Below are 25197 nucleotides of genomic sequence, written 5' to 3' on the forward strand. Positions count from 1 at the left end.
GAAAACTCGCTAGATGAAAGAGTTTTCCGTTTTGGAGGTGCTTCGCAAAACGAATTTCCTATGGGCTTGCTTCGCAAGAAGACAATGTCTTGCGAGTTCCTGCTGGTTTTTCCCCTCCCCCCTTTTTTCTAAGCCGCTAAGCCGCTTATCAGCTGATCCGATCAGCAGATAAGCCGCTAAAAGCCTCTAAAAGCCGCTAATAGCGCTAATCCGCTAATCCGTCAATGGGCTTGCTTCGCAAGACAAAAAAACCGCTAGACGAAGAGAATCACAGAACGGATTCTTTTCGTCTTGCGAGGCACCACTGTATCTATATTTATATCTATCTATCTATCTATCTATCTATCTATCTATCTATCTATCTATCATTTTATTAATTTTCCAAAAATAACAAACATACAGTAATAGTATTAATTCATGCCCAAATATTTAAAGAACCGATTTCCCCCTAAACCCTTCCTTAGTTACATTGCGTTTATTCACACCACATGTCCTCTGTAATCTGAGAGTCATTATTTTTACTTATTATCTTATTCATAATCACATTACAAGTACTGCCAATGTATTGACCTGTACACAATGCTGTTGTAGATATGCAATAAAGTCCTTCCATTCTTCTTTAAATTTATTTTCGTCTCTTCTTCTTAGTTTTAATGTTAGTTTATCCATTTCAGCATATTCCATTAATTTGACTTGCCAATCTTCTTTCACTGGGACACCTGCTTCTTCCCAGTACTGAGCTAATAATATTGGTGCTGCTGTCATTGCATATTTATATAAAACCTTTTTTTTTTTGCTCCTGGTACATCCCCTCCAATAATACCTTGTAGGAAGGCTTCTGGCTTTTTAAGCGAGGTAATTTTAAACATCTTCTTCATTTCATTATAAATCAGTTCCCAATATTTCTTTGCAATTTTACAATCCCACCACATACAAAAAAAAAAATGTCCCTTCTGCTGATTTACATTTCCAGCATCTACTTTCTTTACTTTTGTACATTTTTTGCTAATTTTAAAGGTAAAGGTACCCCCTGACCATTAGATCCAGTCGCGGACAACTCTGGGGTTGCACGTTCATCTCACTTTATTGGCCAAGGGAGCTGGCGTACAGCTTCCAGGTCATGTGGCCAGCATGACTAAGCCACTTCTGGCGAACCAGAGCAGCTCATGGAAATGCCATTTACCTTCCTGCCGGAGCGGTACCTATTTATCTACTTGCACTTTGACGTGCTTTTGAACTGCTAGGTTGGCAGGAGCAGGGACTGAGCAACAGGAGCTCACCCCGTCGCGGGGATTTGAACCACCGACCTTCTGATTGGCAAGCCCTAGGCTCTGTGGTTTAGACCACAGCACCACCCGCATCCCTTTTGCTAATTTTACTGGAATGAAATACCATCTATATATCATTTTCGTATAATTTTCCTTAATGCTGTAAATTTTAGTTCCGTGGGGAGGGGAGCAGAGGTTAACACAGGTTGCGTAACAGCATAGTGCCCATAGCATGGGAGCGAGAAGGGATGGACAGTGATGGAGGGAATGGTGGTTTAAAACAGTGTTTCCCAAAATGGGCAATACCACCTGCGGTGTGTGTGCTGGAATGATCCAGGGGGGCAATAGGAACCTCGGGCACAATTGGGGGCATTGAAAAAAAATAAGGGGGCAGTGGAAGAAGGAGGGGAGCTTCATGCTCCAGCACCAGGGGGCGGAGCGCAGGCGGGGGTGGGGCTGGCTCACATCCCAGCATGGCACCCAGCATGGGTGAGGGAGCAGCCACGGTGGCACCTCACTGGGACCACGCTGCCAGGGTCGGTGCGCTCCCCCCACACTCCTCTTCCAACAATGGCTCCCAGTAAGATTCCGAGCACAATTCAAAGTGTTGGTGCTGACCTTGAAAGCCCTATATGGCGTTGGCCCAGTAGACCTGAAGGAGCGTCTCCACCCTCATCGTTCTGCCCGGACACTGAGGTCCAGCACCAAGGGCCTTCTGGAGGTTCCATCACTGCGAGAAGCAAAGCTACAGGGAACCAGGCAGAAGGCCTTCTCGGTGGTTGCGCCCGCCTTGTGGAACACCCTCCCACCAGATGTCAAAGAGATAATCAACTACTTGACATTTAGAAGACATCTGAAGGCAGCCCTCTTTAGGGAAGTTTTTAATGTGTGGCATTTTGATGTATTTTTAATCCTTGTTGGAAGCCATCCAGAGTGGCTGGGGAAACCCAACCAGATGGGTGGGGTACAAATAATAAATTATTAGTATTATTATTATTCCTCTGCCAGTGGGTGGAAGCATAAAGAAAAAAATGAGAAGTCAGTTTCGAAAAACTGTTCGCGCTTGTTCCAGCTGTTGTGCAATGATGCTCACCACCAGATCAGGCACTGTAGCAGGACACTGACAAAGCGGAAGTTTGAATGCAGCACATGTGGCGGACGTGTCACAAAATTAAGGGATTTGGAATGTTATTTACAAGGAACTTAAAAGAATGTTTAAGGTATCCTTCTAGAAAAAAATCGGAGGCTTTTCTCCAGGGGATACTCGGCCCAGAGAGACCAAAAAATGTGAGAGAAATATTTTTGTATGCTACAGTGGCTGGAAGAATACTAATTACCACTAATTAGAAAGGAGAAGCTGGAGTGGCAAATTAAGTTGTTAGAGCGCGCCGAGTTGGCAAGAATGACATATAAATTGAGAGGTAATACAGACCAAGCATTTATTAGGAAACGGAATATGTATTTAAAAAATACCTCATTGAATATTGCGGCAATATGACGTCAGTGGCAAGACTTGAGTGACTTCTGTGTTAGGATGAACAACGATGAGACATAATAACACTTATCGAAATTAATAAAAGGTAAATGAAGATTAATGGTGCGCTAGACAGATGAAATGGTAAATACACAATGAGGTGACTGGAAGTTGTTAGAAATTTAAGAAGAATGTAGAGAGATATGATATAACAGTTTCATTTATTTTTCTTTATTAATTCTTATGTTTGTTACTTTTTTTTAACCTTAATAAAGCACTTTTTTTAAAAAGGCAATGTCTCCCCTGGATCCGGTGGTTGTGCTGGAGAGGAGAGTTTTTCCTGGAATTGGGTGAACCCATTTTGATAGAATTAGCAACAAACGAAGAATTGAAATTTCAATTCAAAGATGGCTACCAACAGTTCTGGCGGCAAAAGCAGATACCTGCACTTTATTCTGGATTGTGGGGTTTTTAATTGCATTTCCTTCATCATCTTTAGTGGAACGCGGTTTCGGTGCAGCCACAAATCTGTCAGCTGAAAAAAAGAACGAAAAACCATGGCAGAAGTTTGACCAAAGCAGTGATTGAACTGAGAGGAAAATGGCAGTTTTAAACAACGCAGAGGTTTGAGCAAAGTACCTTCACACAAGGGAATATCTGAGAGCTCTGCATCCTTTGTCTCTCTCACACGAGGCAGCTGAGGAATGGGTGGCGTTTGAGTAGACTGAGAAGGGAGAAACACTAAGAGGAAAAAAGTAGATGTTTTAAACAGCAGGTGTTTGAGTAAAGCAGGAATGGAGAGACACAGAGGGAAATGGTGGTTTTAAACAACGGAAATTTGAGTAAAGCAGAGTGTAATGGGTTTGAGTTACTCGTGCGTAAATTGTCCCCGTTAGGGGGCTTAATTGCCTTGGTTAAACCGTCCTGACTGCACAGCCCATCTCAGCGTGGCTGCCTCAGTCGCTAGCAGAATCTGTCTGTGGGCGTTTCTTAAACCTTTTCCAGCATAAAAGCTGTTTGACTCCCAGTCGTCTCCGCCTCTCACTGCGCGGGAGTTTTCTGCGCAGGGAGGGCGTGGGTAGTGGAGGACCAGTGCTCTCCTCACTGATGTCCAAGGAAGAATCCCAGAGCTCTCCCTCCGCTTCCCCCAATTGCCCTCCTGGATCCCTGGTGTTACGCCAATTTCCTTCCTCCTCTACCAAGCTGCGTCTCCCCCTGGTGCTGGTACCTTCTCCTGCAGAATCGGGGAGCCTCTCCTTTGCCTTTCGCTCTGATGTCAGTTCCCTGACACAGAGGTTTGAGTAGAGTTGAAGAGACAGAGCGACAGTTTAAAACAAAGTTTGAGAACAGTGGGGAAAAAGTTTGGAAATACTGTGTTGCGTCATTTTTTAATGTTAGCTTTTGTGTAAGAGAATCCACAGAAACGATCTTCTGCAATCATTTCTCACTTATTTGTGGAACGACATCATTAAGATATGAGATGATATTAGGGGGCAGAGGGAGGAACTGAATAGCTCAGTGCCAGATTTACCTATAAGCTAGGCAAGCTATAGCTTAGGGCCCCACTCTCTTGAGGGCCCCCCAAAAAATTAAAGAAAAAAAACCCCCAGATGTACATTTCCAAAATATAAGATACAAATAAAATGAAACCTTCATACAGCAACAGTGTTTTGTGTTGTGTAGGCTCCTATGGTGTAAGTATTGGGCCCCCGCCTGCTAGCCTGCTCCCTAAAATATCACTGGTTTGCTCATTGCTATATATAGGGTGCCTACATTCTGCTATTTATAGTTATTAGTAGTTTGCATCATATATTTACATCTATTATTATTTCATATTATAGCAAGTTCCTAGAGACTAGATTATGAGTCTTTGTAAATTGTATTTCTAAAGGAACTTTTGCTATTGCCAAATGCCAATGTGTTTGCATTAAGTTCATTAGGAATAAAAAATCAAGTTAGAGCTTAATAGAGCTTGATAAAAGTATATCAATAATTATTAATATACTTCTTAATTTTCAGTTCAACAATTACTTTGATAAAATACATATTTTGCTATGTGCAAATGGCTTGAGATACCTATTAGGTCCATAAATTACCGTATAGCATATATTCAACACAAAAAGCAGTGACAATTGTTGTTGACAAAGGACAGCTGGACATAGAAAAGGCCCCTTTACCTTCAGTAGCTTAGGGCCGCATCAAACCTAAATCCGGCCCTGGAATAGCTCAAGGACAGGCATTCATGAGCTCTTGGTAAAGGTACCTTCCCGCTGGAGCGGTACCTATTTATCTACTTGCACTTTGATGTGCTTTCAAACTACTAGGTTAGCAGGAGCAGGGACTGAGGAATGGGAGCTCAACCCTTTGCAGGGATTCAAACCGCCAACCTTCTGATCGGCAAGCCCTAGGCTCTGTGGTTTAACCCACAGTGCCACCCGCGTCCCAACAGTGGAGGTAGAACATAGCTATTGTAGGGCTATTGACTGCTATGGGCCATCACAACTACTCAATGAAACTTCAAGTGAAATCTCAGCTCCATGAGAATTCGCTTACTGAATCAAACCGAAATTTCACCTGGTTCAGAATCAGGAAGCCAACGAGCCACCATGAAGAATTTCTTTCTCTGTTTTTGGCACTGCTTCCATGGAATACATTCAAGGCTGAGTTCCTGAGAGTCCTTGGCCTCTCTGACATTTTTTCCACCTTCGAAGGCACGGGAATGCCATTGTGATGATGTCGCACCAAGTCCACCTGGAGAGGTGAGCTCACTGGGGTGACTCAACGGCTACGAATTTTGCAACGGGAACCTTGCGAGGAAAGGGCTCTCGGAGGTCAGGAGCCAGCAGCAGTTTATGGTGGGTTGGAAGCCACCCTGATTCTTGGCTCATGCGCAAAGCCGGTGGCCATCTGAGGCGGTGGAAAGTGGCCTGCAGCGCATAGGCAGAGGTGGTGAGAAGAGCAAGAGTCTTGAGGGTGGGAGCAACAAATCCATAAGGAGGTCAAAACAATGGGGTGGCTATTCTCTGAGCCTGCCAGCAACATGCTTTGTATCCAGTGCCGGATTTACATATAAGCTCGCGGGTGGCGCTGTGGGTTAAACCACAGAGCCTAGGACTTGCCGACCAGAAGGCTGGCGGTTCGAATCCCCGCGACGGGGTGAGCTCCCGTTGCTCGGTCCCTGCTCCTGCCAACCTAGCAGTTCAAAAGCACGTCAAGGTTCGAGTAGATAAATAGGTACTGCTCCAGCGGGAAGGTAAACGGCGTTTCCATGCGCTGCTCTGGTTCGCCAGAAGTGGCTTAGTCATGCTGTCCACATAACCCGGAAGCTGTACGCCGGCTCCTTCCGCCAATAAAGCGAGATGAGCGCCGCAACCCCTTAGTCATCCACAACTGGACCTAATGGTCAGGGGTCCCTTTACCTTTGCCTTTAAACAAGCTATAGCTTAGGGCCCCCCCAAAAAATTGAAGGAAAAAAAGTGGATGTGCATTTCCAAAATAGAAGATAAAAACCAAATGAAATAAAACCTACATACAGCAAGAGTGTTTTGTGTTGTGTAGGCTCCTGGGATGTAAGCCATGGGCCCCACCTGCTAGTCTGCTCCCTAAAATATCACTGGTTTGCTCCTTTCTATATATAGGGTGTCTACATTCTGCATGTGCAAATGGCTTTAGATACCTGTTAAGTCCATAAATTTCTATACAACATATATTCAACACAAAAACACTGACAATTTATTGTTGACAAAGGACAGCTGGACATATAAAGGGCCCCAGTACCTTCAGTAGCTTAGGGCAGGCATAGGCAAACTCGGCCCTCCAGATGTTTTGGGACTACAATTCCCATCATCCCTGACCAATGGTCCTATTAGCTAGGGATGATGGGAATTGTAGTCCCAAAACATCTGGAGGGCCGAGTTTGCTTTTGCCTGGCCTAGGACCTCATCAAAGCTAAATCCGGCCTTGTTTGCATCCTGCCCACAGAACCAAAAAAATGTAAACGAGACGGGAGAGTGAGAGAGCACCACACTGAATCTTTGATTTGCTTTGGAGCTGAGGTTTTAGACCTCAGAAGGTGGTAGACCATTGGAGGTTTTGAAGCCGAGGTTGGGTCTCCACCTGCAGGGGTTTCTTCAGCTGTGATTCCTGCATTGTAGGGGTTTGGACAAGACCAGGCACCCCCAAACTCAGCCCTCCAGCTGTTTTGGGACTACAACTCCCATCATCCCTAGCTAACAGAACCAGTGGTCAGGGATGATGGGAACTGTAGTCCCAAAACACCTGGAGGGATGAGTTTGGGGGTGCCTGGACTAGACGTCACTTGGGATCCCTTCCAACTCTTCATTTCCGTGATTCAAGGCTGTGTTTAATTTTTTCTAATCAGTTCAGTGGTTTTGAATTGATTCAGTTGATTCTGGAGATAAAATGCTTGGTTGGTACGTAGGTAGGTAGGAATGGGCATGAAGTTCACCCAGACAACAACCAGACAGGGTGGCTCCTCTCAGTGGCCTATGCAAGTTCCTCTGCTTCCCTCCAGTCTGGTTCCTAGAAAGTTTTTCTGGCTCTTTGACACTGGGACTCTTGAGTCAACTAGACTCAGGAATGAACTTCAAGGGCTTGTTAAACCCAACCACAGACCAAGGTGAGCTTAATCCAGCCCCTGTCCTTTCCACCGGCTTGGATTTTGTTCAGAGCTAGCAGGTTCATAATTCCCTAGGCGGAAGTCTGATAGGTGTTCCAGGGCATATTCTGAGAGGGGAGAGCCTAGCTTCTTTTGGGGGTGGAAAGAAAAAGGAGATGGGGTAGCAACATTTCCAGGCCCTTTAAAGCATGGGTGGGCAAACTAAGGCCCGGGGACCGGATCCAGCCCAATCGCCTTCTAAATCCGGCCCGTGGACGATCTGGGAATCAGCGTGTTTTTACATGAGTAGAAAAAAAGGGGGGGACAAAAAACAACACCCAAAAAAGAATAGGGGAAAAGGAAAAAGATATTGACTTCCGACTAACTCCATGTGGATCTTTATTCCTCATATCACTGGTTGTCTGTAATTTTTGGAGAATTATTCATACTTGGCTTAGCTTAGAAAAAAATCGCACAGGTAAATAAAATAATTCTCCGCCTCCTAATTTAATCCCTACAATCCCTATTTTAATCTGTAATTTAATCCCTTAGGCTGAGAGGCAGTGACCGTCCCAAAATCACTCAGTATGATAATGATGATGATGATGATGATGATGATGATTTGAATTTATATACCGCCCTATACCCGGAGGCCTCAGGGCGGTTCACATAAAAAGATCACAAAATACAATATACAAATTCTTATTCTTATTCTTTCTTCATCATTTCAGCTTCATGGCTGAGTGGGGGTTTGAACCCTGTTTTCCCAGGTCAGCATTTCCGTGCGCTGCTCTGGTTTACCAGAAGCAGCTTAGTCATGCTAGCCACATGACCCGGAAGCTGTACGCCGGCTCCCTCAGCCAATAAAGCGAGATGAGCACCACAACCCCAGAGTCGGTCAGGGGTCCTTTTACCTTTTATCTTCCCAGGTCGCAGTCCCGCATGCTAGCTGCTGCACAACACAGGCTCTCTAAGCAGATCAGAGGGAACGATGTTAATAAACCCATGCCAAAGTTATGTTGCTTGCCATAGCCTGAGAAAAATGAGAGGCACAAATACAAGATGGGTGACACCTGGCTTGAGAGCAGTACATGTGAAAAGGATCTAGGAGTCTTGGTTGACCACAAACTTGACATGAGCCAACAGTGTGACGCGGCAGCTAAAAAAGCCAATGCAATTCTGGGCTGCATCAATAGGAGCATAGCATCTAGATCAAGGGAAGTAATAGTGCCACTGTATTCTGCTCTGGTCAGACCTCACCTGGAGTACTGTGTCCAGTTCTGGGCACCACAATTCAAGAAGGACACTGACAAACTGGAATGTGTCCAGAGGAGGGCAACCAAAATGGTCAAAGGCCTGGAAACGATGAGGAACGGCTAAGGGAGCTGGGCATGTTTAGCCTGGAGAAGAGGAGGTTAAGGGGTGATATGATAGCCATGTTCAAATATATAAAAGGATGTCACATAGAGGAGGGAGAAAGGTTGTTTTCTGCTGCTCCAGACAAGCGTACATGGAGCAATGGATCCAAACTACAAGAAAGAAGATTCCACCTAAACATTAGGAAGAACTTCCTGACAGTAAGAGCTGTTCAACAGTGGAATTTGCTGCCAAGGAGTATGGTGGAGTCTCCTGCTTTGGAGGTCTTTAAGCAGAGGCTTGACAACCATATGTCAGGAGTGCTCTGATGGTGTTTCCTGCTTGGCAGGGGGTTGGACTCGATGGCCCTTGTGGTCTCTTCCATAGAATCATGATTCTATGATTCTATGATTCTAAGTCTTGGGAAGCCGTGCTGATGAACGCACAGTGGATGAGGCTAGCAAGCCCTGGGGTGTGGATGAAGCTAGGAACTCGGCTCAAACCTTCTGACGCCCTCAGAGTCTGGGCGAAAAGCAGGCGTAGCTTCCAAGACTAATAGTTACAAGTTGCTCACATACCGTTTGCTGGGCCGGCTGACTCCATTGGCTGCCGACCACACTGTACATTTTATACAGCTGTGCTCCCAAGGGTTACCAAAGGCTAACAGGTGGTGATGGATGGCGTCTGCCAGATTGCGCATAACCCCCCCCCCCCAGGTGAACTCAGCATCCTTTCGGGAAGGAATCTCTGCCACCCTGAGAGTTTAATATCTACGCAAACTGCACTCGAGGGAGACGCATGTTTATGTGCTCTGTCCAAACACCGTGTGAATCTGGGACGCTACCAAAAATCCCCAGGAGCTGTTCTCCCCGGGTGAATTTCATGCCAGGGAAGCCTTGCATGAAGGCTTTGAGTGGGATTTCAATGGCGCATAAAGGTTTCTGCACAACGAAGCTACAGATTCAGCTCTCAGCCGCAGCTACTGCCATACTCCAAGCCGGCTCTCTTTGGAAAATAGCAAGACTAGCCTCAAAGGGTGTCCTGGTGCGCATCCCAGAGGTTTTAAGCTTGTCTGACAAGGCGCCACCCCAGTGATTTGACCACCATATTAGTACCTACAAGGAGCATGGGCCTTTTACTGGTAGGTCAAGAGCTCAGGGATGCGGGTGGCACTGTGGGCTAAACCACAGAGCCTAGGACTTGCTGATCAGAAGGTCGGCGGTTCGAATCCCCGTGACGGGGTGAGCTCCCGTTGCTTGGTCCCTGCTCCTGCCAACCTAGCAGTTTGAAAACACGTCAAAATGCAAGTAGATAAATGAGATGGATACGATGACTACTAGCATTGACAATTTTGGACAAAAAAGGATTGATTTGGGATAAAAAGTGAATACTTATAAATAAACTACTCAGGAAAAGACCCAGTAATCTGCTTTGACATGGCAAACTGTGGAGAAGACAAAGGAGGAGGTTGTTGTTGAACCTCAAGTAATACAAGTGGAGAGAGCCTCGGCCTTGTATGAGCATAAGCTGTTGCTTTTGAAGACCGAATCTGGAGAAAGCCAGATTTGGAGAGATGGAGTCCCGCTTGGATTGGAGAAGGAAAGTTGGAAAGATCGCCTTATGCAGGGATGTTCTGGCCTTTGGGATCTGGTTTTGGGCCAGGGGGAGATTGGAGTGGCGGGGGCCTTTAACTTTGGAGGGACTTTGAAACATGTGTTGAAATATTTTTTGGATTTTGGCCCTGTCTATGGAGAATGGGCTGACCTGTCAAGAAGGGATAAAGACATTGTTAGGTTAGAGTCTACCCGAGATCTACTCCTCAGTGACAAAGGAAGGAAATTAAGAACAAGATCAGCAGAAGACAAAGTAAAGTGTAGGTATAAATATGAAGAAGATTTGCAGAAGGGACATGGAAAAGAGTTAAGAGCCTCGGACAGGAGATCACCAGGTTGATGGACTAGATGGAATGGATAGAAAAGACTGCCAGAACCCGAGACCAGGGTGAAGAGACGGTGGATGAAGATTGGAAGAAAGTTTAAAAATTTATTTAGAGAAATATTGTAAAATTTATGAGTGTTAGAAAAATGTTGGAATGAAACTATATGGCTTTAGTAGAAATGTTATAAGGAGTTATGTACAAATAAGTTTTAAGTTTTAGGGGTTTTTATGGTAAGATAAGGTTAAAATAAATTAAGACAATTAAATGACAGAAAATAGTGAAAGATGGAAAGGATTTGCTGAAATAATTAATAACTAGAATACAAAAAAAGGGAGGTGTGAGGAGGTAGATGAAACAAGTTAATGAAAGACAAAGATATGGAAATATGGGATCTATTTTTAATTTTTTTTGCTTTTATTTTTGGTCTTGATGTATTGTATGTTTTCTTCTTCTTTTTCTTTCTTTCTTTCTTTCTTTCTTTCTTTTTTCTTCTCTTCTCTTTTTTATATGTATCAACTTGTATTGTTTAATCTCTTTTTTCCACTTTTTTTCTGTAATTTTAAACGTTCAATAAATATCATTAAAAAAAAAAATAGAATAAATAACTCCGCATTCCAGCGGGCCACCAGGGAATCAGCTGAAAGGCCATCAGCATGGGATAAAGCATCCCCTACCACTCTCTGGAAACCACTTGGATCCATTAAGTGGCGGGGGCGGACCATCCAAATTGGTCCCACCTCCCTGCAGAGGGGAAGGGTCGCGGAGAAGTCCAGTTGCACCAGGAAGTGATCTGACCATGGCACTTCTTTTCCCCCCCACTTTTGCTTAGTGTCAGATCAGCCACGTCACTAGAGGTGAACACCAGGTCTAAGGCATGTCCATGACTATGAGTTGGGCCCAACTTATTCAGGGACAGCCCCATGGAGGCCATGCTTTCCATGAAGTCCCGAGCGGCCCCTTGTAAGGTCATGTCGGCATGGATGTTAAAATCCCCTAGGACGACCAAACTAGGTGTCTCCAGGAGAACATCCGTCATAACCTGAAGCAGCTCGGGCAGGGAATCCTTGGTGCAGCGGGGAGGTCGGTACACCAAAAGGAATCCTGTACTGCCCCTATTGCCCAACTTCCAGAACATGCACTCAGAAAACTGGATCTTCCCAGTAGGACACCTGGTGCAAGCTAGTGACTTCCTAAAAATCACTGCAACCCCCCCTCCCCGCCCACATGACCTGGGTTGCTGTGCGTAAGAGAAACCTGGTGGGCAAGCAGCGGCAAAGACAGGCCCATCTGCTTCCTCCAACCAGGTCTCTGTCACACATGCCAGGTCAAATCCTCCATCCACAATCAGGTCGTGGATGGCAGTGGTTTTATTCATCATCGACCTGGCATTGCACAGCAACACCTTCAGGTCATGTGGGTTTCCCCTGTTGATTCCAGTATCCATCCGGTCAAGGCCAAACCCGGAGGCAGGAATAGTCTTCAAACAACGACTAAACCTGCCTCCTCGGTAATGACATGGTCTGGTCTTAGCGTAACTCCGCCTCCTGCCCATGATCACCGAGATCGGATGTCCCAGTGCTTCCCCCCCTGTGGAACTTGTCCCAGCCATCGTGTTGGCTGGGGCCTCACTCCCAGGCAGCCCTGATCCCACCCCTTAAAAACAAAACACAAACTATACAGAACCAATAAAACAACAACAACAAAAAAGAACAGAACAATTACACTAAAATTAATCCCCAACCAAATATCCATCCCACCCACCCACCCCCAACAAAGGAAAAATGAAAAAAAGAAATAAAAATTTAAATTGCCACCGCTTGAGGACATTTTAAAGCACATTAACCACTTGGAACAGGGAAGCAATGGCAGAACACTTCCCACACTTCCCCAAAAGTTTGTTCCAAATAAGGGCCTGGGCCACGCCCCCTGGGCCAGTTGGAAAAGGCCCTGGAAGGGAGCAGGCCCTGCAGTCCTCCCCACAGCTGATGGATGTTCCCCACAGAAGTTGGATGTTCATCTGCCAGGGATTGTTGAGCTGTGATTCTTACATTGCAGGGGGTGGAACTAGATAAACTTTAGGGCCTTTTCCAGCTCTACTATTCTATGATTCTATGATTCTGACAGTTGCGTGGCTACTGTACAAAGGCAAGAGGCCTAGCTGTTGCACACAGCAAGCACCTGCATGCTCTAAAATCTCACAAGGCACAAGAGTCTCTGGAGTGAGCTGGCCTTGCCACATCTTTACAAGCTTGGAAGGTAGGTATGCCAACTCGTTGGGACATCTCTGTAGCTTCCTTGCCTTTCTGAATCAGTCTTTGCTCTGATCTCAGTCTCCTTAAATCAACCTTTCTCAACTTGTGGGTCCCCAGATGTTGTTGAACTACAACTCCTATCACCCCTAGCTCGCAAGGCCAGAGCTCAGGGATGATGGGAGCTGTAGTCCAACAACATCTGGGGACCTACAGGTTGAGAACTGCTGCCTTAAATGGAGACAGCCGTTTCTAGCCTCATCTTTCCTGCCACCTACCCTGAGCGTAGTGGCTGTTGCGACTCCTCACCTGTTGCTGAGCCTGTAAATCTTCTCTGCCTCAGTAAAGATCTCCTCCTTATTCTTGTGGTTTGGGTGGGAGCCAAGACACTGACTGTCAGCAACTTCCCCCAGATTTCAGAAGGGAGACATTCCCAACCCTACCTGGAGATTGCTGGGATTGAACCTGGAATCTTCTTCATTCAAGGCAGATGTTCTGCCACTGAGCTACGGATCTTTCCCTAGCAACCTGTTGAGCTTCCAGGGTGATAGCCCTGATCAGTTGTGGCAGTTCTTAATCTCTCAGCCTGGCCTTTTGAGAAGCCTTCCCAGTGCTGAGCAACAGAGGCTCCCTGCTCTGCTGAAAGTCTCTCCCTCTCTTTCTCTCTGTCATACACATTAAAAGAAATGATAATCATAACTTCTGGCTTGCCCTGCATGGAAAAAAAAACTCCTTCACGATCCTACAGCTGTTCTCACTCTGGCATTTATAATTTTATTACTCAAATATGAGCTTTTGTTCGCCGTCCAAGCGTAATGAAAACATAATATTTCAATATAAAAATCCCCATTTACCTTTCAAGCCTCTTTCCTGTCCAACAACGTTCCCTAGCAATTTGTGTCCAAGCTGGGTCTCTCTCCCATTATTCATGCCTTCTCTGGGCTTGTTCACATTAATAGGTGCTAATTCTCCCTCTGTGACATCATCAGGGGTTCCCACGGCAACCAGCTGTGATGTCACAAACACAAGACAATGGCCCCTGGCGAAGAAGGGCAAGCCTGCGGGGAGAATGAGTAATGATGCAGCAGCTGGAACAGGCCCATCAGCAAAAATATCTCTGGGCCCAAAAGCGTACCCACAAGTTGACGTCATGTGATCGTTTCTCAGCAGGCAAAGCCTGGGGCTGGATGGATGGATGGGGTGTAGACGTAACGCTGCTGCATTGGGGATTTGCTGGTGAATAATACGATGTTTGGTGATGAGCATTTCATCAGGCTACATCCTCATGGCTGTGGTCTCAGCACGCCTCTCAAAACCCATTACTGGGAACTGCAGGTGGGGAGAAGGTTTCTCAGCTCTGGTTCTGCTAGTGGACCTCCCACAAGCTTCCGGCCGGCCGCTATGAGGACAGCATGCTAGATTAGATGGGCCTGTAGTGGTGGCTCTTGATGCCCTAACATCCATAGAATAGAATCATAGAATCATAGAGTTGGAAGAGACCACAAGGGCCATCGAGTCCAACCCCCTGCCAAGCAGGAAACACCATCAGAGCACTCCTGACATATGGTTGTCAAGCCTCTGCTTAAAGACCTCCAAAGAAGGAGACTCCACCACACTCCTTGGCAGCAAATTCCACTGTCAAACAGCTCTTACTGTCAGGAAGTTCTTCCTAATGTTTAGGTGGAATCTTCTTTCTTGTAGGTTGGATCCAGGGGCGCCGACTTATAAAAAATATTGGGGGGGCCCATACCGGGGTCCATACTGGCGGCAGGATGGCAGTGGTGCTTTTGCATGCAAGAAGCGGCCTGCCCTCCCCAGGCTTCGCGCCGGGAGGCGGCCACCCCCTCCTACCAACGTCACCTTAGCCGAACCCAGAAAAAAAGCCCCGCTCCAGCGGCGGGAACTCCCGTCCCCTCCATTCTCCCCTCACCCCGGTCCCTCGCCGGTGACGAATACGCCGTTCCTCGGCCCCGCGGCTCCATTCCTTTCTAAAGTCCCGCCGCTGGAGGTCTTCCTCTGACTGACCGACCTGCCCGCCCCTTCTCAGGAGCTCCCGGTCACTTTGGGAGGCGCGCGCCGGAGTCCCCTGCGCGGTTTTTGGCAAGGTGCCTAATAATTTTCTTAAATTATTGGGGGGGCAGAGCCCCCCCCAAAACAAATTTTTGAAGGGGCTCGGGCCCCCTCAGGCCCCATGGAGTCGGTGCCTATGGTTGGATCCATTGCTCCGTGTCCGCTTCTCTGGAGCAGCAGAAAACAACCTTTCTCCCTCCTCTATATGACATCCTTTTATATATTTGAACATGGCTATCATATCACCCCTTAACCTCCTCTTCTCCTGGCTAAACATGTCCAGCTCCCTTAGCCGTTCCTCATAAGGCATCGTTTCCAGGCCTTTGATCATTTTGGTTGCCCTCCTCTGGACACGTTCCAGTTTGTCAGTGTCCTTCTTGAATTGTGGTGCCCAGAACTGGACACAGTACTCCGGGTGAGGTCTGACCAGAGCAGAATACAGTGGCACTATTACTTCCCTTGATCTAGATGCTATACTCCTATTGATGCAGCCCAGAATTGCATTGGCTTTTTTAGCTGCCGCGTCACACTGTTGGCTCATGTCAAGTTTGTGGTCAACCAAGACTCCTAGATCCTTTTCACATGTACTGCTCTCAAGCCAGGTGTCACCCATCTTATATATGTGCCTCTCATTTTTTTTGCCCAAGTGCAATACTTTACATTTCTCCCTGTTAAAGTTTATCTTGTTTGTTTTGGCCCAGTTCTCTAATCTGTCAAGGTCCAGCCTCAGTCCACTCCTTGTGAAAGTCCCCAACACGTTTGAATGGTCTTTTCCTGACAATCCTCTCCAGGCTGTGGTCATCCCTGCTGCTTGTGCACCTTTTTCTTCCACACTTTCCCCTTCCGCATAACCTTCCATTAATGTGCTTCGATACAGCACTTTGGGAACATCCAACTTCTTCTGCAATTACCTTTTGAGGCTTTCCCTCTTTATGGAGGGTCTCAGGCTTTCTGCACAACTGTCAGGTCAGCAACCTTCCCCATGATTGTGCTTCCTACTGAACCAGACTGAGAGACCATTTCAAGGCTTAGGAACCCATTGCAGGTGTTATGCATTGAACAGCTACTGCACCTTTTCACAATATTCTAATTTTCTGAGATTGTTAATTTGGGGGTTTTCATCAACTGTACGCCATAATCATCACAATTATAACAAATAAAGGCTTGACATATCTCGCTTTGCATGTCATGAGTCTATCTCATATATTAGTTTCATCTTCTAAGTTGAATTACTGAAATAAATGAACTTTTCCACAATATTCTAATTTTTTGAGTTTCATCAACACAGATTGAAATTAGTAATGGCCACCGATTTGGCTACGTACCAAGTAATGCTTTCCAAACACCAGTTGCTGGAAACCACAGGAGGGGAGAAGGTCCTTGTGATCAGGACCTGCCTGTGGGTTTCCTAGATTAGAGGGGCCAATGGCCTGATCCTGCAGGCTCTTCTTCCATTCTTAAGCAGCAGCAGTAGGGAATGTATTGAAGATGGCATAAAGATAATAATAATAAATTTTTATTTATACCCTGCCCTTCCCAGTTCAGGAAACCGGGCTCAGGGCAGCTAACAACAAATTTAAAACACTTAGTTGATGCTAGAAAAACAACAACAACAAACAAACCAGCGTAAAATATGGTATGAAGCGTAAATAACAATAAAATCAAAAATCAATTTAGGGGGAAAATCCATCCAATAAACATTAGATGGTCACCAGGGCTAGCTGGCTAAATTAGTCCTATTTGGGCCAGCGAGGAGACCAGGGGAGAATTAGCTGTGGGATCCCAGAGCGGGTAATCGTCATAAAAAGGGGAGGGGGAGGGAAGGAAGGGGAATAAAAGATCAGGCTAAGTTCAAACCGAAAGTCAGGCGGAATAGCTCTGTCTTACAGGCCCTGCAGAGGGAAGTTAAATCCTGCAGGGCCCTGGTCTCATGGGAGAGAGCATTCCACCAGGTCGGAGCCACCACTGAGAAGGCCCTGGCCCTGGTGGAGGATAATGCATACACAATCTTAGACTTTGGACAGGGGGGGTTCAGTCAGAAATCACTGGGAGTCACTTCCAGCCCCTCTCAGGTGGGTGCCATTGCCATTCAAAGAGAACAAGGGAGGTGTTCAAGGTGAGTTTTCTTTTTCAAGAAAAAATAGCACTTCTACTAATCTTATTTCCCCCTAATCCTCCTTAGGTGATCATTCTGCATTATCCCACTGATTTCAAAATCTGGTGCGCCAGTCCAGCTGCACTGGAGGGCAGGGACCACCTGCTGTTTCTGCTAGATTTCAGCTCCCAAAATCCTGCCCTGATGGTGTGTCTTGAGAGCCAGTGTGGTGTAGTGGTTAAGAGCGGTGGACTCGTAATCTGGTGAACTGGGTTCGCTTCCCCGCTCCTCCACATGCAGCTGCTGGGTGACCCTGGGCTAGTCCCACTTCTCTGAAGTCTCTCAGCTCCACTCACCTCACAGAGTGTTTGTTGTGGGGGAGGAAGGGAAAGGAGAATGTTAGCCGCTTTGAGACTCCTACTACTCTTCTTCTTCTTCTTCTTCTTCTTCTTCTTCTTCTTCTTCTTCTTCTTCTTCTTCTTCTCTAGAACACTCCTGAGAACCCTCTGCAACAAAAGAGGCTGCCTTGCAAACGCTAAAGCTCACCAAACCTTCAGTGTCTTCAAACCACGAAGCTCAATTTCAGGATTTTACTTGTAGCGTTTCCTTCTTCCCTTCAAAGTAGTTCCTCTTGAACTCACTACAGCGGTACCTTGGTTCTCAAACTTAATCCGTTCCGGGAGTCCGTTTGACTCCCAAAAACGTTCGAAAACCCAAGTGTGGCTTCTGATTGGCTTGCACTCAAGCCGGAAGCCACGTCTTGGATGTTCAGCTTCCAAAAAAATTTGCAAACTGGAACACTTACTTCCAGGTTTGCGGTGTTTGGGAGCCAATTTGTTCGCCAGCTAAGCCGTTCAATAATCAAGGTATGACTGCATGAGTTTACAGAGGTACCTCGGTTTACGAACAGCCCTGTTAACGAACTATTCGGTTTACCAACTCCGCAAAACCGGAAGTAGTGTCCCAGTTTGCGAACTTTACCTCGGTCTACGAACAGAATCTGAATGGTGCAAGGGCACCGGCAGCGGAAGGCCTCATTAGGGAAAGCGCACCTCGGTTTAAGAATGGATTTGGTTTAAGAACGGACTTCAGTAACGGATTAAGTTCATAAACCAAGGTACCACTGTATATTGAATTGTATTAACTGCTTGATGAATTTGGTTTTAGTCTTATTTCTACACCACTGTGCTCTTGATAGGATTATAGTGATTGTAACATTCACTCATTTTTAATGCCGCAGTTATTATTGTGAATTGCCCCCAGCTCAGCATTCTTGTTGGGAAAGCAGGGTGCAAATATTAAATCGCACCAGTCACAACTCTTGCCTACAGGGCTCCCTGGGTCCTTCTTGGCTTGGTACTCTTGGTTTTTTTAAAAAAGATATTTATTAAAGTTTCCAATTTTTAACAAACAAAAAGAAAAAAACAAACATAAAAATATTAAAAACACATAAATTTCACAACTTATTTTCTTATAACTTGTTTCCCCGACCTCCTCGTACCTCCCCTTCTTGTATACCCAGTTTGAGTTGTTTATACAGCAAATCCTTATCTCAACATCTTAAATTGTTGTAGCTTTAAATTCTTACTTACAAAAAGAAAGTCATTTTATCATAATTACAGCTTGAAACCCCTCAAGTTCAATCCAACATCATTCAACATTCCTTAATTTTACAATATTTTTGTAGATAGTCCTTAATTTTTTTCCAGTCTTCTTCTGCCGACTCTTCTCCCTGGTCACGGATTCTGCCAGTCATTTCTGCCAGTCCCATACAGTCAATCAGCTTCATCTGCCATGGCTTGGTACTCTTGTTGACCCTCTCCCAGCATCAAAAATACCCACCGTGGTTCAACAGGGTCAGCCGTACAGCCCATCATCTCCTTTGGCACTCTTGTAGCTTTCCAAGAAGAGGGATCCAAGGGCGGGGCTTTATCAGAACGCAACAGCAACAAAGCCTATCTCTATCCCGTCACTCACGGCACAGGCATCTATCTTTAGACGCGCTGATATCGCCTTTTCTCACAGCAGGGAGAGGCGAGAAGGCTGTTGTCTCAGAGGCTTAACACACCCAGCCTTGGCCTCAGCTGACACTCTCTGTTTGGCCATATGGAAAAACGAGGAGGGATACTGAAGTGAGAAAGGACATAAGGACGTGAAAGGAGCCTCCTGGGCTGGGCCAATGGCCCTTCCAATCTAGTATCCTGTTCTCACAGTGGCCAAAGAGAGGATTGGGGGAAATCTGCAAGCAGGATTCAAGCACAGGAGCCTTCTCCCCTTCTACAGTTTCCATAGTCAAAATAAAAAAATTCCTTCCAGTAGCACCTTAAAGACCAACTAAGTTAGTTCTTGGTATGAGCTTTTGTGTGCATGCACACTTCTTCAGATACACTGAAACAGAAGTTGCCAGATCCTTCTATATAGTGAGAAGGTGGGGAGGGGTATTACTCAGAAGGGTGGTGGGAATGGGAGATTGGCAGATAGCTGAGATGAGCCTGTTGACGACTCTTAACGACTGCAATAGGTCTTACAGGAAAAGGCAAGGGGTGAGAAGGTGAAAAATGGCACAGCAACTTGTATTCAAAAGCATTGCTGCCTCTGACTCTGCAGGCAGAGCATAAACATCAGGCTTATTATTATTATTATTATTATTATTATTATTATTATTATTATTACCTCTCTTTGGCGATCACACAGGGTCTCCTGACGTTTCACCGTCTATTGTCCCTGTGCCACCACTTTATTTCTCGCTGCCACCACCCAGGCCCTACCTGGTACAATACTGAGTCCAGTCAGGGTTAAATTGGAACATAAACTTCTGTTTATTTAGTGCAGTTTAACAAGCGTGTGGTTTCATAAACAGTATCGGTCAATTACAATCATGGGGTGCCTATCCAGACCTATAACTTCCGCTACCTGCTCTCGCTCACTAAACCACCTCTCAGATATTTACTTCTTTTCTAGCTCCTAATTATTCCTGACTCAGCTTATTTCGCTACACTCACTCAACCTACCCACAGACTCTATCCCAATTCACTCCCACTCCAACCAACCTCCCAACGAACTCCTCCCTTCGCCCCTCCCAGAGCTGGTTTTATAATCTCTCTGACTCCACCCCCCTGGGTTCTGATTGGGTAACCTGTTTAACTATTTCACCTCCAGCACTCTCATATGTTAACGTCACACTTGCCCGTCTGGCTGGATTTCCCCAGCCACTCTGGGCGGCTTCCAACAAAAGATTAAAAATACATTAAAAATATCAGTAGTCATCAGTAGCCTAGTAGCCATCAATAGCCCTCTCTTTCATGAATTCATCCAATCCTCTTTGAAAGCTACCTAATTTGGTACCCATCACTGCCTCCTGTGGCAATAAGTTCCATAGTTTAACTCTGTGCTTGGCAATGCAATTTGACTGGAGTGCGGGAAGGCATAGACCCGCATGGAAAGCAGACTGTTTTAAATCCCTTTCCTTTTCTTTCTTATTTAAAAATGTTTTTATTAAAATCCCGTCCCCCCCAAATCTCTGTGATCCTGGAAGGTCCTGGAAAAAGCAGTTCAGTGTGATGAGAAGCTAGAGCTGTCCATCAAAACCAAAGTTCCTTCCACCTCCCCACCTTGAGTTATTTCCCTGGTCGGTTCGTTTCTCAGGAAATATTGCAAAACAAAAGCCAGCCGTGAGTTTCTTTGGAGAGAGCTGATGCTGCAGACATTGGAAAGCTTAGAGAGTCCTGGGATCCACAGTGAGAAGCTTGTTTTTAACTGCAGTTGGTGAAACAGCGTAGGAACACAGGAAGCTGCCTTAGACTGAGTCAGACCATTTGTTTGCCTTGCCCAGCAGTGGCTCTTGGGGGTTGAAAGCAGGGATTTTTCTTTCTCTGACCTACCTGTAGATACCAGGGGTTTCAACCAGGAACCTTCTGCGTGCAAAACAGTCGCTCTGACACAGAGCTACGACCCTTTCCCATTGTTAACAGTGCAACCCAACCAAGGCTCGTCTTGTTCAACCTCCTGAAGTTTAAGCACACATTGGATGGCCACCTGCCATGGATGCCTTAGCTGAGATTCCTGCATTGCATGGAGTTGGACTAGAGGACCTTTGTGGTACCTTGTTGTTGTTGTTTAGTTGTGTCCAACTCTTCGTGACCCCCTGGACCAGAGCACGCCAGGCTCTCCTGTCTTCCACTGCCTCCTGCAGCTTGGTCAAACTCGTGCTGGTAGCTTCAAGAACACTGTCCAACCATCTCGTCCTCTGTCGTCCCCTTCTCCTTGTGCCCTCCATCTTTCCCAACATCAGGGTCTTTTCCAGGGAGTCTTCTCTTCTCATGAGGTGGCCAAAGGATTGGAGCCTCAGCTTCAGGATCTGTCCTTCCAGTGAGCACTCAGGGCTGATTTCCTTCAGAATGGAGAGGTTTGATCTTCTTGCAGTCCATGGGGCTTTCAAGAGTCTCCTCCAGCACCATAATTCAAAAGCATCCATTCTTCGGCGATCAGCCTTCTTTATGGTCCAGCTCTCACTTCCATACATCACTACTGGGACAAAGCATAGCTTTAACTATACGGGCCTTTGTTGGCAAGGTGATGTCTCTGCTTTTTAAGACGCTGTCTAGGTTTGTCATTGCTAATTTTTATTAGCTTTTTTAACATACCATTTTCAACAATAATTAAACATACTTTTACATCTTACTCAATTTTTTTTGACTTCCATCAGTCCTGTCTGAAAATTTTCCAATCTAATCTCTTAGTATGCATTTCTTATTTTCCCTATTACATTTCAAACGCATAACCAATATCTCTATCTTTTTCTACTTTGTAGCGCTTCGTATATTTCTTCTTACAAACTTATTGTAGTCCTACTAGTGTAATTTGTTGATTACAGTTGCTCTTCAAATAATTCATATACTTCTTCCGATCTTCTGTGAATCTCCGGTCCCGGAGGTTTCGAATCCTTCCTGTCATTTTGTCCAATTCTGCATAGTCCATTACTTTCATCTGCCATTCTTCTTTCGTCGGAATTTCTTCTTGCTTCCATTTCTGGGCTAACAATACCCTTGCCGCTGTCAGACGGACTACAATTCCCACATCCCCAGCCATTGGCCATGCTGACTAGGGTTGATGGGACTTGGAGTCCAGTAGAATATGGCGGTAACTGGCCTAGTTGGAATAGGACTAGCCTGCTGTAGCACAGGGGAGCTTCCTAAGTCTCTGCTCCAGGGAGCTGGGGACAGGGAGAGAAAAACCCAGACTCCATACCAGCAGCTGGTGACCCCAAATATCAGGATGCTGTCACTGTTACAGAGTCTTCACACCAGAGATGGGGAACCTGTGGCTCTATGGATGTTGGACTTTAACTCCTGTCCTTAGCTCCCATCAGCCCCACCTAGAAAGGACAGTGGTCAGGGATGGTGGGAGATATAGCCCAGTAAAATCTGGAGAACCACAAGTCCCCCATCGCTGGCTTGCGGTCTTTCGGTGAATGGGCGCCAACTGCTTCTATAGGAGAAACCAACCGCCCCTCATTGTCTTTCTTTTTATAAAATTTTTATTGGGTTTTCACAATTTATATAAACACACACAATACATAATACAAACATACAAACACAAAAACAAACATGTATAATTTCAAATCCTTTTTTGCTTAAAACTTATTTCACCGACCTCCCCATACCTCCCCTTTCTGCATTCCAATTCCAAAATTTATTTCAGCAAATCCTCTCCCTTAATTTTATCTAATTGTTTCCTTTTCTTCTACTTAATCTTTACAGCTGTAATCCACTTACTTTCTATAACCAAAAAAAGAAAGCTGTAAAGATTAAGTCAGTACCAATGGGAAGAAGAAGAAGAAGAAGAAGAAGAAGAAGAAGAAGAAGAAGAAGAAGAAGAAGAAGAAGAAGAAGAAGAAGAAGAGTAGTAGTAGTAGTAGTAGTAGTAGTAGTAGTTTGGATTTGATATCCTGCTTTATCACTACCCTAAGGAGTCTCAAAGCGGCTAACAATCTCCTTTCCCTTCCTCCCCCACAACAAACACTCTGTGAGGTGAGGGGGGCTGAGAGACTTCAAAGAAGTGTGACTGGCCCAAGGTCACCCAGCAGCTGCATGTGGAGGAGCGGAGACGCGAACCCGGTTCACCAGATTACGAGTCCACCGCTCTTAACCACTTCACCACTCTGGCTCTGCAGAGGAAAGGAAAAGAGCAGAATGAGATGAGGGAGAAAGTCCACGATATATTCCCCTAGACAGAATGAATAAGGAAATGCTTTGCAACCCCTTTTTTCCACTAGAAGAGAGCTGTGCTTGGCCTGGGGTTCCTGTCCAAAGAAGCATTCCCATAAATTAAGCTCCCGTTTTGTTTTCTCTAACCTCAGTCCATCTCACCGCAAGGTCTCGGTGCCTTGCCATTTCGCGACCGCGTTGGGGCCATCGGCCATAAATCTCAGGAGTGTGGAAGGCACCAGAGGCCAAGAGTTATGATCTGGACAGGAGGTGTAAATTGCTGCGTGTTAACGCCAGCCTGCCTTTCTTTCTCTTTATTTTTTCTCTCTCTCACTTTCTCTCTTTCCCCCCACCTCACTCTCTTTCGGTCGTTTATACGACCGTCCTTAACAACTGGGAATTAGCAAGTTGCAATTAAGTCGCTGCTCACTTCCAATTAGCCACCCTCGGCTGAAGAGCAGAGCCACACATCACACCCACATTGGAAGCTGTCGATGGAATATTCCTGTCCTTCCTTTGGAGGTCTACCCGCAAATTGTCCCCTTCCTCCTCGCGTTCCATGTTCCAGAACAGTTATGGTGGTCTCCAGGGATGCCTCATAACCTCCTGCTGGAGCATTTGTGCATACTTTACAGCAACGTGCTCCAGGAGGGGAGCTTCCGTTAGTTCCACACACCCACACCCACACTCACTCTCACACACACCTAGTTTTGTGACGCAGAAGAAATACAGGACGAACCTGGAAGGGAACCAGGAGCTACTACAATGAAATGGAGGACTTCTCCCTTCCAGAATCAGAGATTGAACAAACCGTACCATTTTAGATCAGTTCACAAACTCTTTTGGGCCACCCCTCCTTGGTTTCATAAACTCAGCCTCCAGCTGGTAGAGCAGGAGACTCTTAAACTCAGTGTCGTGGGTTCAAGCCCCACATTGGGCAAAATCTTTCTGCATTGCAGGGGGTTGGACTAGATGATGATGAAGAAGAAGAATTTGGATTTGATATCCCGCCTTTCACTCCCCTTCAGGAGTCTCAAAGCGGCTAACATTCTCCTTTTCCCTTCCTCCCCTACAACAAACACTCTGTGAGGTGAGTGGGGCTGAGAGACTTCAGAGAAGTATGACTGGTCCAAGGTCACCCAGCAGCTGCATGTGGAGGAGTGGAGACGCGAACCCGGTTCCCCAGATTATGAGACTACCGCTCTTAACCACTACACCACACTGGCTCTCGTGGTCCCTTCCTACTCCATGATTCTGTGATTCTACCTTGTAAAAAATAATCTTCAGAATAGTGGTTTGTGGGAGATAATAACGCAATAAAATTCAAGACAGTAACAGCAAATTGCACATTTATTCACAGCCAACGGAAAGTATTTGGTTCGGCTAATTCCACAAAAATGATGAACTTGATCCAACGATCTGAGAGTCATTTACACCTCCATTGCCCCCCTGCCACCCTCTTGCCTCTGAGTGCCCCACTGGGCAAACTCACCGCCCTTCAGAGGGCAATACTGCCCACTTTGAGAAATACTGTTTTAGAATGATGTTGTGTCAAGCCTAGACTATGAGGGACAAACCACTAATAGGCCCTGTAAAGGGAAGATGTTTTGATCAAAGGTTGGTGTCAGGGTACTGCCATCGAAAGGGGGGAGGGGGGCAGAAGAGAACAGGGAACCTCCCACGTTGCTGAGCAGTAGTACTTCGTTGGGCAGTGGAGAGAGTGACGCCTCAGGCGAAGCGAGGCAGAGGCTCACAGACTTTACTGTGAGCCAAAGCACCTCGCTCAGCCAGGCTGGTCGGGAGACAAACATGCAGCTTCTGTCGCCCAGTTTTTGCAGAGGTATGAAACGTAAGAAGGGGAGGCGGAGATTCGGGTGTGTGTGTGTGTCTAAGTTCTTATGCTGGGGGGACGGACCGGAAAA

The 25197-nt window shown here is 46.0% G+C and overlaps 1 long non-coding RNA gene across 1 annotated transcript; it reads right to left on the bottom strand.

The window, feature by feature from the left end:
- Window positions 1-2946: 2946 nt before the first annotated feature.
- LOC310689543 lies at window positions 2947-14589 on the bottom strand. The gene is made up of 2 exons (XR_014517471.1): window positions 13759-14589; window positions 2947-3277 (listed from the first exon to the last, which is right to left on the bottom strand). It is a non-coding gene; the product is annotated as an uncharacterized lncRNA (long non-coding RNA).
- Window positions 14590-25197: the final 10608 nt, after the last annotated feature.

Source organism: Podarcis liolepis (genome assembly GCF_965112155.1).
Source record: "Podarcis liolepis genome assembly, chromosome: 12".
Lineage (NCBI taxonomy): Eukaryota > Metazoa > Chordata > Lepidosauria > Squamata > Lacertidae > Podarcis > Podarcis liolepis.